This window comes from Capra hircus, chromosome 6 (assembly GCF_001704415.2).
Source record: "Capra hircus breed San Clemente chromosome 6, ASM170441v1, whole genome shotgun sequence".
NCBI lineage: Eukaryota > Metazoa > Chordata > Mammalia > Artiodactyla > Bovidae > Capra > Capra hircus.
Genome location: NC_030813.1, coordinates 69,007,854 through 69,022,205, shown reverse-complemented (window position 1 = coordinate 69,022,205; position 14,352 = coordinate 69,007,854).

The following is a 14,352-nucleotide window of genomic DNA, read 5'->3' as shown; positions in this document are numbered from 1 at the left end:
CTAAAGACCATGATGTATAATATAATCAGTCTTAAAAATGAAAACAGGTGGAAATTTGAACACTGATAGAATATTTGATGATATTAAGGAAGTGTCTTTAAGTATGCTAATGATATTGCAGTTATATTTTTTAATGACTCATTAGCTTTTAAAGATGAATACTGACATGTTTGTAGATGAAATGATATGTCTTCTGGAATTTGCTTCAAAAGAATATGAGAAGGGAATTCTCTAGCTGTCCAGTGGTTAGAATTTGGCCCTCTTACTGTCAGGGGCCCCAGGTTCAATCTCTGGTCAAGGAACTAAGATCCCACAAGCCAAGCAGTGCAGCAAAAAAAAAATTGAATGGAAATATAAAGTGTTGCCTGCAAAAAAAGAAAAAAATGCAAAGATGGATAACCATCAATTCCTTCACTCTACTGAGGCAAAATAAAAAGAGAAGGATTAATTTACAAGATTGAGAAATTTGATTTAGCCAGATGGAAAAAATAAATTATTATAAGTATTGGAATGTTAAATACCACAGTATTATTGTATCAGCTAGGACTGCTTTCAGCTGCAAGTACCTAAAAACAAATCTTGGACTTCCCTCGTGGTCCAGTGGTTAGACATCTGTTTGCCAATGCAGGGGACACAGGTTTGATCCCTGGTCTGGGAAGATTCCACATGCCGTGGAGCAACTAGATCTGTGTGCCACAACTACAGAGCCTGAGCTCTAGAGCCTGCGAGCTGCAACTACTGAAGCCCTGCGCCCTGCAGCCTGTGCTCCTCACCAAGAGAAGCCACCGCAATAACAAGCCCACGCACCACAACTAGAGAGTAGCCCCTGCCTGCTGCAGCTAGAGAAAGCCTGCATGCACCTGTGAAGACCGAGTGCAAAAAAAGAAAAGAAAATCTTACAGTGATTTAAGTCCTAGGTATATCTGTCAGTTAGTTAATGTGGAGAAAACAGGTAGAAAATCCCAGGGTTATTCAGCAACTAAAGGTAACGTCAAGATACTGAGAAGTCAGGTGTTTTCCATCCTTCTGTTGTTGTTGTCGTTGTTGTTTTAACTGTAGACTTACTGCCGCATAGTTGTAAGATGGGTGCATGAGCTCCAGACTACCCAGTCTATCCAAAGGCAGGAAGCAGAGGGAGGAGAGTGAGAGAAAAGTCTCATGTGTAGCTCTTTTTGTTCTTCTCTTTTCTCAGGAAGGAAAACTCTTGCCCCAAACCCCTTTGGCAATCTTGCCTTTGTATCTTACTGGATGATACTTGGTTGCCTGGTCCAACTGAAGGGAGACTAGGAAGATGAATATGTAGCTGTTTAAGGTCCTACGAGAAGGAAGAAAAGGATTAGGAGTGGCTGCCATAATTATAGAAAAGAGCTATGGCATATCTGTCCTCATTTTTGAAGCAATTTTTGCTAATTCTAGGAAGATTGAAAAATGCAGGTAATTAGCTAATTCTTCATCCAAAGAAATCCGTTAATAACATTTTGGTGTCAGAGGAGCAGCTTTTAACAAAGTTAGATCTTCTTTATTGGGTACATGAAGACAAGGGGAGACAGAGAGGGTCAACCCAGGCCTTCCAGGTTTTTTGCAGATTTGTGAGTCAGAGTAAAAGGCTCTATCTTGATTTCTAACACTCTTCAGGAATAGGGAAAGAGTATTTGGGTAGAGTTTATCAGTTGTGCACTGCTGTATAACAAACCACCAAAATTTAATGGTTTACAACAAAAAGTATTCATTATTTTTCAATAATTATTTATTATATATTTTTTATTTACTTTCTTGGCCACGCTGGGTCTTAGTTGTGGCACATGAGAACTCTTGATCTTGGTTAATGGCATGTAGAATCTAGTTCCCTGAACAGGGGACGAACTCAGGTCCCCTGCATTGGGAGTACAGAGTCTTAGCCATTGGACCACCAGGAAAGTCCTCAATCATTTATTACTGTTCATGTCACTCTGGGTCAGGAATTTGGGCTGGGCTCAGTGTGAAGACTCTTTCATGTGGTACTGGCTCCTTCACTACAGCAACAGCATTCAGCTGACCGATCAGCTGGGCTGGAAGGTCCAAGATGGCTTCCCCCATCTGTCTGAAGCCTCTCTGGATTCATTCTGCCTGGTCCTCCAGTGCCTTTCTCTTCAGGTGTCCTCTCGCTTTAGCAGGATAGCCTCAAGTTCTCCCTATAGTGGCTGCTTTCCCCAAGTGAAGTGTGTTTGTCACTCAGTCGTGTCTGACTCTTTACAATCCCATAGACTGTAGCCCACCAGAATTCTCTGTCCATAGAATTCTCCAGGCGAGAGTACTGGAGCAGGGTGCCATTTCCTTCTCCAAGGGATCTTCCCGACCCAGGGATCAGACCTGGGTCTCCTGCATTGCAGGCAGGTTTTGTTTTTTTTTCTTACCATCTGAGCCAAATGCAGAAGCTAAATTTTAAGGCATGCCTGAAGTTCCATAATATCATTTCCACCATCTTCTAACTGGTTGGAGCAAAAGGCACAAAGGACAATCCAGATCCAAGGGAAGGAAAATAGATTCTCTTTTTTTTCCTTTGTAGTTCAGTTCAGTTCAGTCGCTCAGTCATGTCTGACTCTTTGTGACCCCATGAATCACAGCACACCAGGCCTCCCTGTCCATCACCAACTCCTGGAGTTCACTCAAACTCATGTCCTTCGAGTCCATGATGCCATCTAGCCATCTCATCCTCGGTCGTCCCCTTCTCCTCCTGCCCCCAATACCTCCCAGCATCAAAGTCTTTTCCAATGAGTCAACTCTTCGCATGAGGTGGCCAAAGTACTGGAGTATCAGCTTTAGCATCATTCCTTCCAAAGAACACCCATGGTTGATCTCCTTCAGAATGGACTGGTTGGATCTCCTTGCAGTCCAAGGGACTCTCAGGAGTCTTCTCCAACACCACAGTTCAAAAGCATCAATTCTTCGGTGCTCAGCTTTCTTCACAGTCCAACTCTCATATCCATACATGACCATTGGAAAAACCATAGCCTTGACTAGATGGACCTTTGTTGGCAAAGTAATGTCTCTGCTTTTGAATATGCTATCGAGGTTGGTCATAACTTTCCTTCCAAGGAGCAAGCGTCTTTTAATTTCATGGCTGCAATCACCATCTGTAGTGATTTTGGAGCCCAGAAAAATAAAGTCAGCAGTTTACACTGTTTCCCCATCTATTTGCCATGAAGTGATGGGACCAGATGCCATGATCTTAGTTTTCTTAATGTTGAACTTTAAGCCAACTTTTTCGCTCTTTTTTAATGAAATATTATTGATTTACAGTATTGTATTAGTTTCTTTTGTACAGCAAAGTGATTCAATTATACATACAGATGTGTGTGTGTATATATGTGTTACATATGTGCATAAATATATGTACATATATATATTTGTTTTCATATTCTCTTCCTTGAAGGAGAGGCACAGAGTGTGCTGGATAGGAGGTATTATTGTAATCATCTTGGAAACATTCTGCTCCATATGGCAACAGATCTGCTCAGGGTTAGAGAAGTTAAAACACACACACACATGCAAATGCTCTAAAATTCAAAACCAAAAACTCTTTTGCCTTTGGCATCTGTATGCCATGTGTGTATGTATGTATGGATACAAGTATGTATACATCAACTGTGATCTTCTATAATTCTTTTCAAATAAGATCTTTCAGGTTTGTTGAGGAATCTCTGTCAACTATTGGTGAGGGTGTAGTACTTAATAGCACTAACCTCAGAGCCAGAATGCCCGGATTCAAATCCAGGAGCACATCTTCAGAAGAGGTTAGCATTTGAATCAGCAGAATGAGTAAAGCAGATGACCCTTCCCAACAGGAGCCCGCATCACCCACTGAGCTGTCTAGATCCCAAACGGAACAACAAAGTGAAGGAAGTGCACCTTTGCTTTCTCTCTCCTGGAGCTAAGACATCCACCATCTCCTGCCCTAGGACTCTGACGCTCCTGGTTTGGATCAGGTCTTAGCAATGTCAGCTCCCTGATTCTTGGGCCTTCAGCCTCAGACTGAATTGTATCATCATCTTTCCTGGTTCTCCAGCTTGCAGACAGCAGATCATGGAACTCCTTAGCCTCCATAACTATGTAAGCCTTTGATAACTGTGTAATTCCTATAATAAATCTCTTCTAATCTACATCTATCTATCTCCATCTATATATCTATATCTATCCTGTTGGTTCTATATCTCCCTAGAGAACCTAATACAAGACCCTTAGTTGAATTACATTGGCACAAACCCTTTTCCCAAGTATGGTCACTTTCACAGGTTCCAGGGGTTAGCATCTGTTTTGGGGGGCCATTATTCAACCCACTACACCACTCTATATAATAACTGCAAAATATAAACGTGTGCATGCATGCACACACACTTACACATGGATACACACACCGGGTCTTCCTGACCTTGTTACTTACCCTGCTACTATTTTCTTATTTTTCCATAGTACTTGCCACCTTCTAGTGTACTATGTCAATTGTATAAGGTTATTAAATCCTTTGTATAAGGTTTATAGTTATTCTCCCCTCCCTCTGGAATGTCAACTCACCAGATTTATGTCTGTTTTGTTCATTGATGTAACACAAGAATCTAGACATACAGTAATGCTTGACACATAACAGATGCTGACTTCTTACAGAATGGATGAATGAATAAATGCCACGTGTTACAGGGAACCAGTCACCCAAACAACTCCAGGCGTACAAGCAGGAGTCAATAAATGCCTGTTGAATAAGATGAGATGAAACAGTCTGGAGCCTGCCCTTAGGAGAATCCTGGGGGACCCTGTTACAAAGGCAAAGATACTCCCTTTCCAAGCTAGTTTTTCTAGTTGTTTGGTTTTTTTCTCTCCTCATCAGATTTGCAAATACTGAGCTGCCCACTTCAGGGCAGTGATTCTCCATTGGTGATTCAGTGTTACATGGTCCTGAAGCTGCCTGAGCTGAAAATTACTTCCCCTAAATAGAAAAGGTTATATTTCCAGAGAATATATCTTGGTCTCTAAATAAGGTATAATTAATCACACCAGCAAGCATAATGACCAAAATAGTTTCCAAAGAGCAACTTAGAGCTGGATAATTACAAATCAGAGAGTGTGATGAGTCCAGGATGCCACTGCACAGGCCCTGATGGCCCAAGCTAAGCAAACCGAAAATGCCATGGAAAAATACAGACCAGGGCGTGCTCTGTACCTGTTTCCCAGACCGCCCTCCCCCTTCACACCCCATTCTGATGTTCACTCTTGTTTGTCCTTTATAAGCTGCACTCAGTTCAGTTCAGTCACCCAGTCATGTCCGACTCTTTGTGACCCCATGGACTGTAGCACGCCAGGCTTCCCTGTCCATCACCAACTCCCATAGCTTACTCAAACTCATGTCCATCGAGTTGGTGATGCTATACAACCATCTCATCCTCTGTCATCCCCTTCTTCTCCTGCCTTCAGTCTTCCCCAGCATCAAGGTCTTTTCCAGTGAATCAGTTTTTTGCATCAGTTGGCCAAAGTATTGGAGTTTCAGCTTCAGCATCAGTCCTTCCAATGAATAGTCAGGACTGATTTCCTTTAGAATTAACAGATTTCATCTTCTTGCAGTCCAAGAGACTCTCAAGAGTCTTTTCCAACACCACAGTTCAAAAACATCAATTCTTCAGTGCTCAACTTTCTTTATAGTCCAACTCTCACATCCAGACATGACTAGTGGAAAAACCACTTTGGTGTTTGACTAGCTTTGACTAGACACCTTTGCTGGCAAAGTAATGTCTCTGCTTTTTGATATGCTGTCTAGGTTGGTCATAGCTTTTCTTCCAAGGAGAAAGTGTCTTTTAATTTCATGGTTGCAGTCATTATCTGCAGTGATTTTGAAGCCCTCCCCAAAATAAGGTTTGCCACTGTTTCCATTATTTCTCCATCTATTTGCCATGAAGTAATGGGACCAGATGCCATCATCTTCACTTTCTGAATGTTGAGTTTTAAGCCGACTTTTTCCTTCTCCTCTTTCACTTTCATCAAGAGGCTCTTTAGTTTCTCTTCATTTTCTGCCATAAGGGCAGTGTCATCTGCATATCTGAGGCTATTGATATCTCTCCCAACAATCTTGACTCCAGCTTGTACTTCATCTGGCCTGGCATTTCACATGTTGTACTCTGCATAGAAGTTAAACAAGCAGGATGACAATATACAGCCTTGATGTACTCCTTTCCTGATTTGGAACCGGTCTGTTGTTTCATGTCCAGTTCTAACTGTTGCTTCTTGACCTGCATACAAATTTCTTAGGAGGCAGGTAAGGTGGTCCAGTATTCCCATCTCTTTAAGAATTTTCCAGTTTGTTGTGATCTACACAAAGGCTTTGACATAGTCAATAATGCAGAAATAGATGTTTTTCTGGAACTCTCTTGCTTTTTCTATGATCCAATGGATGTTGGCAATTTAATCTCTGGTTCCTCTGCCTTTTCTAAATCCAGCTTTAACATCAGGAAGTTCACGGTTCATGTATAGTTGAAGCCTAGCTTGGAGGATTTTGAGCATCACTTTGCTAGCATGTGGGATGAGTGCAACTGTATGGTAGTATGAACATTCTTTGACATTGCCTTTCTTTGGGATTGGAATGAAAACTGACCTTTTCCAGTCCTGTGGCCACTGCTGAGTTTTCCAAATTTGCCGGCATATTGGGTGCAGCACTTTCACAGCATCATCTTTTGGGATTTGAAATAGCTCAGCTGGAATTCCGTCACCTCCACTAGCTTTGTTCATAGTGATGCTTCTTAAGGCCCACTTGACTTCACATTCCAGGATGTCTGGTTCTAGGTGAGTGATCACACCATCGTGGTTATCTGGGTCATAGGATATGTCTATTTCTTTATTTCCTCAAATAGTCGCCTTTAAAACTAAAAACAAAAATTGATTGGCTGCTGAGAATGAAGGTTTGGAGCCTGAGTTGTTGTTTTTTTTTTTTTTCCTCCTTCTGCAAAGTTCAGGGCACAAAGTCTTTAAATGCAAACGTATTTCTTAGTTTTTGTAAAACAGTAAGGCGTGTTTTGAGGGGTATTTAGGAGATGCAGATGAGCAAAAGGAAGAAAGTATTTGAAATGGCCTGTAAGCCCGCCTACCCAGAGACAGCTGTGGCCATTGTTCATGTTGACTCTCACTTTCACCTTGTTGCATCTCATGAACTTCCTCACTTCCTGCCCATCTCACTCCTTGCTTAGATGTTTTAGGTGTGTTTCTGGTGGTTTAAAGATGGCATTTGCTGCAGTAAGCAAGGGAGCCAGGGCCAGCCAGCAGACACCCCCAGTCCTTTCTCCCACCTGTGTCCTCAACTCCTGGACCCACTCCTGCAGGGGAAGCCCATCTTCTCCTTTCATTAATCTTGCAAGGATTAAATCACAGGCCTGCAGTAAGGTTCTGTGGCCCAGGGCCAGAGGTCCACCCTGGAGGACACACCAGTTCTACGTCTGTCTCACATTACCGTGGCCCTATAGCTTCCAGCTATCAAAGAACAAAAAGACGAAATCCATCCATCATTCATTTGACAGGGGCCTACTCTCTGTCCGGGGTTCACATTATCTATTGCTGACTAACAAACTGCCCAGAAATAAAATGGCTTTACACAACTATTTACTATTACTTCTTATGAATTTGTCCTTTGGCTGCGCTTAGCTCAGGGGTCCTAGCTTTAGGTCTTATGTGGTTGTCACCAGGTTGCAGCTGGGCCTGGAGTTACCCAAAGGGTCCTCTGGGCAGGATGACCAGGGTGGCTCCCTCACACAGTGGGTGCCCCATGGACTCTCTCTCCCCTCACACAGTGTTTCAGTCTCCAGGCCTTCTCCACTTGGTGTGAGCTTCACATAGCATGGTAGCTGCAAGGTACCTGCATGACTCACATGGCAACTGGCTTCCAAGGGTGGAAAGTAGACTCTGCCAGCCCAATTAAGGGCCCCCCAGAACAGATAGTGTCACTTTTGCCATAGTCTATGAGTCAAAGCTGTCACAGGGTCTATCCAGATTGAAGGAGGTGGAGAAATAGATTCTACTCCTTGACGAGAGAGTGCAGTAGCATACACGGGGTAGGAAATATTGTTGCCAGGTCCAGGTGCAAGTGACAGAAACTCCAAATAACAATCTATTAAACAATTAACTCTTCCCCACATGAAGTAAGGTTTGCATAATCCATCAGAGGCTACAGGAACTAGCACCTTCAGCCTTTCATTCACAATCCTCAGAACACAGTTTACCCCTACCTCATGGTTCAGAATGGCTGCCTGAGTGCCAGCTATCACATCCACATGGCAATCAACAAGAAGGAGGATATGCTTTCTCCCTTTTGTGGTACACATCATTTCCACATCTGCCTGTGAGGGAGGCTGGGGAATAGAGTCTTTCTCCGGTTACCCATGTGCCTAGTTAAGAATTGAATGTTGTACTACTAAGGAAGCAGGAGAGAAAATGGATAAACAGCAGTCTCTCCTGTAGTACTGGAAGACTTTAAGAAAGGGAATATTTCTAACATTGCCAAAACATCTTATAAAACAGGAAATTGGTTTCTTTGTCAAGAGTCCTGAATTCTACAGTGCCCTTCCCCCACGCCACTACTGTTCTCAAGGTGACCTTGTGAATTCCCTTAACTTCTCTGGGACTTTGATTTCTCATTCACAAAAGGGAGGCTAGCCTGCCCACAGCATAAGCATGTTATGTGAGCTGGTAAGATCATAATAATTAAAAGGTTTAGCAGGGGGTGGAGTGAGTAATCACGTTTAGGGAGGATGTTAATTTTGAGAAATTCCCAATCTGTAAAGTATTTAGAGATTTGGAGGCACTCAGGAAGCAAACAACACTCTGTCTTTCTGATGTTCTTCCTGTAACCCAGCAACCAGCAAGAAGTCCTTATGTGCACAGAAGTGGGATAATGTCCACTGTCCTTAAGTGGACAGAATGAGGCTGATATCATCAGCTTCTTTGGAAATGCCAAAGTTAAACTGACTTGCTGCCTGAGCAGTCATGAGCCTTGGTCACAGAGCCCAGACTGTTGAGATAGGGACTAGAATGTTGCTTCCAGGAAAGCTGAAGCTGTTCACACACCACACAAAGATAGATTTTGGATAAGCTGGTCTCTAAAACCTGTATTAAAGGCCAAGTAGGGACAAAACTAGGGTTCACTTGTTCTCATTCTGAAAGTTTCACTCACCTAACAATACAGCAAGATTAGCTGTTGTTTATGGACTGCCTACTAAGCTAGAAAACTAAGATCATGGCACCTGGTCCCATCACTTCATGGGAAATAGATGGGGAAACAGTGTAAACAGTGGCTGACTTTATTTTGGGGGGCTCCAAAATCACTGCAGATGGTGATTGTAGTCATGAAATTAAAAGACTCTTACTCCTTGGAAAGAAAACATTTTAAAAGCAGAGACATTACTTTGCCAACAAAGGTCCGTCTAGTTAAGGCTATGGTTTTTCCAGTGGTCATGTATGGATGTGAGAGTTGGACTATAAAGAAAGCTGAGTGCCAAAGAATTGATGCTTTTGAACTGTGGTGTTGGAGAAGACTCTTGAGAGTCCCTTGGACTGTAAGAAGATCCAACCAGTCCATCCTAAGGAGATCAGTCCTGGGTGTTCATTGAAAGAACTGATGTTGACGCTGAAACTCCAATACTTTGGCCACCTCATGCGAAGAGTTGACTCGCTGGAAAAGACCCTAATGCTGGGAAGGATTGGGGGCAGGAGGAGAAGGGGATGACAGAGGATGAGATGGTTGGGTGGCATCACTGACTCGATGGACATGGGTTTGGGTGAACTCCGGGAGTTGGTGATGGACAGGGAGGCCTGGCATGCTGCAATCCATGGGGGTCACAAAGAGTTGGACACGACTGAGCGACTGAACTGAACTAAGCCAAGTGGCAGAGTCTGGGCTAAGCTCTTGAAATAATTACCTCATTCAAGCTCAATAGTCCAAAGAGGCAGGTGCCAATCATACCCCCAGGTGAAAAGGTGAGGAAATTGGGCTCCAAGAATCCACAGTTACTACAAGCTAATAGGATGGCTTATTCCTAGAAGTCTGGCTCCAGAGCCATTCAGTGTGAACCACTGTGTCCAGCCCCTTAAAGTCCAAAGATGCCTCACTTCCAAGCACACAGGTCTTGAAGGCCTACTCTATGCCAGGTCCTGGACTAGGTGTTAGTATCATAAAAACAAAAGCCAGGCCTGGGCCACAAGAAGTTCGCAGCTGGTGGAAAAGTATACTAGTTAAATGTGCTGCTGGATATTCTGAGTGGTTGCTTTGTACATGGGAGGAAGGCCTAACCCACCCTATAGATTGTGCTGGGAACAGTCTGGGAAGGCTTCCTGGAGGAGGCAATGCAAGAGTCAAATCTGACATCTCTGATTCAAACACACTTGAATGTGTCTGAAAGGCTTCACACACACAAGCACACAAATATTACTACTTTATACTATGCTTTTTTGACCCATCAGGCTGATCCTCCTAATTTACTTATAAACAGAGCTCCAGGGACCATTGGTAAAGACAGCAGGGTAGGCTCTCCTGAAACTCAGCTCCCCCTGTTTTATTGGTCAGCCCATTTATTTTATCATGTCTCATCTTAGGTTCCAGCAGGTTTGGAGCAAAAAGTAGCCTCTCATGAGCATTCAGAGGAGGACAGAGGTGGGCAGCAGTGGCCTCACCTCTAGAGAGCCTGGGCCCTGGGTGTGAACCAGATCATTCTTTCTTCCACTTACACTTCTTCACCACAAGCTTGTTATGACCTTCATCCTTATCTTGTACTCCAATAATTGTTTCAGTGGAGAACATTTTCTTCTCTTGGAAAACAAGGCTTGAAACTGAAAAAAATGAAAACGTGTGGACAATTTTCAGTTGCTTCTTTAGGAGGGGCTGTCCTCACATGGAAGGGTTCATGTCCTGCACCCTCCTATCTGAGCATTCTTTCTCTTTTTGTTCAACAGGGGTAAGAGAAATGAGAAACCTGGATTTCAGCCCATTGCAAGAAAGACCCAGAAAGTGCAGGGCAGGAATAGTGGGGTTGCCTGGATGATTGGCCTTGCTTCCTGAGAGTCACATGTGTGTGTGTGTGCACAGTCATGTGTGACTCTTTGTGACATCGTGAACTGTAGCCTGCTGGCCTCTGTCCATGGGATTATCCCAGGAAGAATACTGGAGAGGGTTTACCATTTCCTCCTCCAGGGGATCTTCCCGACCCAGGGATGGAGCTCGTGTCTCCCGTGTCTCCTGCATTGGCAGGCAGATTTTTTACCTTTTATGCCCCCTGAGAGGCACAGTATCCCAGATACACTGATCATCTGTCACAGGTGCACAGGAACATGAGCCTGCACAGAACTTCTACAAAGACAGGATTGTGGGGCCAGGCTGATAACGGGGGTTCGGGGAGGGGGCTGGCTCTGAGGCCGTACTGTATATATGATGCAAAAAACATCAGTTGTTTCCATATCAGAGATGGAAGGCTGGATATTAAGCGGTGGGGCTTAAAACTGCTCCTTCAGATTAGAAAAAAGAAAAGATCAAGGGAGAGAGAAGACTAGATGGGGGAGAGGGGAATACTGAATGGACAGAAGTAAAGTGAAAGTTACTCAGCTGCCTCTGACTCTTTGCGACTACGTGGTATATACAGACCGTGGAGTTCTCCAGGCCAGAATACTGGAGCGGGTAGCCTTTCCCTTCTCCAGGGGATCTACCCAACCCAGGGATCAAACCGGGGTCTCCTGCATTGTCGGCGGATTCTTTACCAGCTGAGCTACCAGGGAAGCCCCGGACAGAAGCCGGGAAAGGAGAAAATACTTCCCAGAATTTCTAAAACCAGATTCCAACAGAAATTCTTGCCACCATTTGTTAAAGATTTGCCATTAGGGCTAGAACTCTGATTGGCATTATGGGGTGATTAAAAACATCTGAGTTTTAGAGGAAAGCAGGACTGATTTTAAATCCTGATGCTGCTGCTTCTCAGCTGAGTGAGCCAGGAAGGCCCTCCTTTCCTCGTGAGTAAAAAAGGCTGTGATAATACCTGGTGAAGAGTCCCCAGCAATGTCGGCTGCAGGCGGGGGCTCGGAGAGGACAGCGAGGGGACTTCTCCCGCTTGTGGGACTAGGCGATCTGACAGCCTGGCCTGATGCTCCCTACTGCTCCCAGGGGAGAGGAGGATCGGAGGGGGCCTGAGGTGAGAGGGACCATCACCCTGACAGCACCTGAAAAGGTGAGATTGTGCTGAGGGTGTGTACGAACAGAGCTGGGGGCAGTGGGTGGCCACTCAGCTCCAGCCCTGGCCAGGCACTTGCTGAAAACCCCTGGACCACTAGGTTCTCATATGTGAATTACTTTTCTTCTCTTGTTTCTGTTTATAGTCCTGCCCTGTGACACTCTGGCAGCTAGTCATCTCTTCATTCACTCACAGTCTCTATTCCAGACGTGGAATTCAGGCCTGAAGCCACTGTCTTCTGTTTCAAGGTTGATGGCACGTCTGTTCTTTCATAGTCTCCATCCCCTTCTCTTGGGCTCCTTTGACTGTGCTGAACACACTCTTGGGAACAGGCATTTGGCTCATGTTCAGTTCTTAGAAGTGAGGACAGTTTGCGGTGGGGGCCATGTGAACAGTGGGGTGTGTACCTGCGTGCACATGTGTGTGCCTATCTGTGACGTGTGTTTTTCTCCAGTGTAACCCCTCCTGTCAGCTGTCAGCTCTTCCACTCTCTTCGCAGTCTCTCTTTAAACAAATTCATTCCAATCCTTTGAAACATTTCATCTTTAAACCCACAAGAATGCTCAGATTCTATCTGGGCTCCAGGAATTAGCTAGTTTCAAAGTCACTTCCAGTTGCATGACCATTCATGTAGAAACATTAACCTTTTTGAATCTTTCAAGTTGTTCCATTAGTGGATCTAAATGTGTCCTTTTCCTTCTTCGTTTAGTAAGTTAACTAATCATTCTGTCATTGCCCTCATTTTTGATGTTAAGGAACCCCACAGAACCCCTCACACTATATAGGTTTTAGACTGCTCTTAAAATGGCTTGTGATCAGGATAAGAGCAAAAACCAAAAAAACCCTCAAGTGACATTTTCCAAGACAGGCTTTAAACAAGATTATTCTCCAGGAGTAGAGTTAAAAGAGAAAAATTATATAAGTAATTGCTTAAGAATGTGCCTTAATACTATAATTTCTTAATATGATGACACAGTCTAAGTGTGCTCTCTGAGATGTTCTTGAAACAACTGGAGGTCCTTTGTGCTGTGGAATGAGATACTTTTCTCCAATTAAGAGATGCTAGTGCTCCAAAGAGAAACAGAATGTAATGCCTGTTAGGAAGTGGGGTCAGGGTGGGGATTTCTCCAAAAGAAAGAAAGAGGAAAACTAAACTTTATTAAAACTTTGAAAATCTAGTGGGCGTAAATGAAATGGTTGATTACAGTTCAGCTAGATAAGGATGTTGCCATACAATTAAATTATTTTAATCGGCCAAATAAAACACAGTTGTAACAACCTAACTTCTTAGAATCCTTGGGTATTTCACAAGGATCTAGTCTTACCTTTCAGCTATTCAGGTATGCTGAATTTTTTTCATAACATTTATTAGGGTAGAATATAAATAGGAAAGCATATTTTAATACTGAGGCAGCGGTTCCTCTTAAAAATAATGTTTTGAGAGAGGAAAAGATGGCGGAGGAATAGGACGGGAAGATCACTTTCTCCCTCACAAATTCCTCAAAAGAACATTTCAACGCCGAGCAGACTCCACAAAACAACTTCTGTAGGCTGGCAGAGGACATCAGGCAACCAGAAAAGCAGACCATTGTCTTCAAAAACAGGTAGGGAAAAATATAAAAGACGAAAAAGGAGACAAAGGAGGTGGGGAGGGAGCTCCGTCCCGGGAAGGGAAGCCCGTCCCGGGAAGGGAATTTTAAGAAGAGAGGTTTCCAAACACCAGGAAACACTCTCCCTGCTGAGTCTGTGGCGAGCCTTGGAAACACAGAGGGCAACATAACAGGAAGGAAAAATAGATAAATAATTAAAACCAACAGATTACAAGCCCAACAGTAACTCCCCCAGCGGAAAAGCAGCACAGACGCCTGCATCCGCCATTGGGAAGCGGGGACAGGGCAGGGACGCGAGGGAGGCGCGGGCTGCAGAGCTTTGCAAGAATCGGGCAGGAACGCCCCAGGCGCAACCAGAACGATCTAACTTGGGCTAGCAAACCAGACTGTGGGATAGCTACCACGCGAAAAACTCGAACATAAGACACCGCCAGGACCGAGCACAGGACAAAGGACAGAACGGAAAAAGCCGACTGCAGACCATCCCCCGCCGGGGACAGGCAGCCAGAGCCGTAAGGACT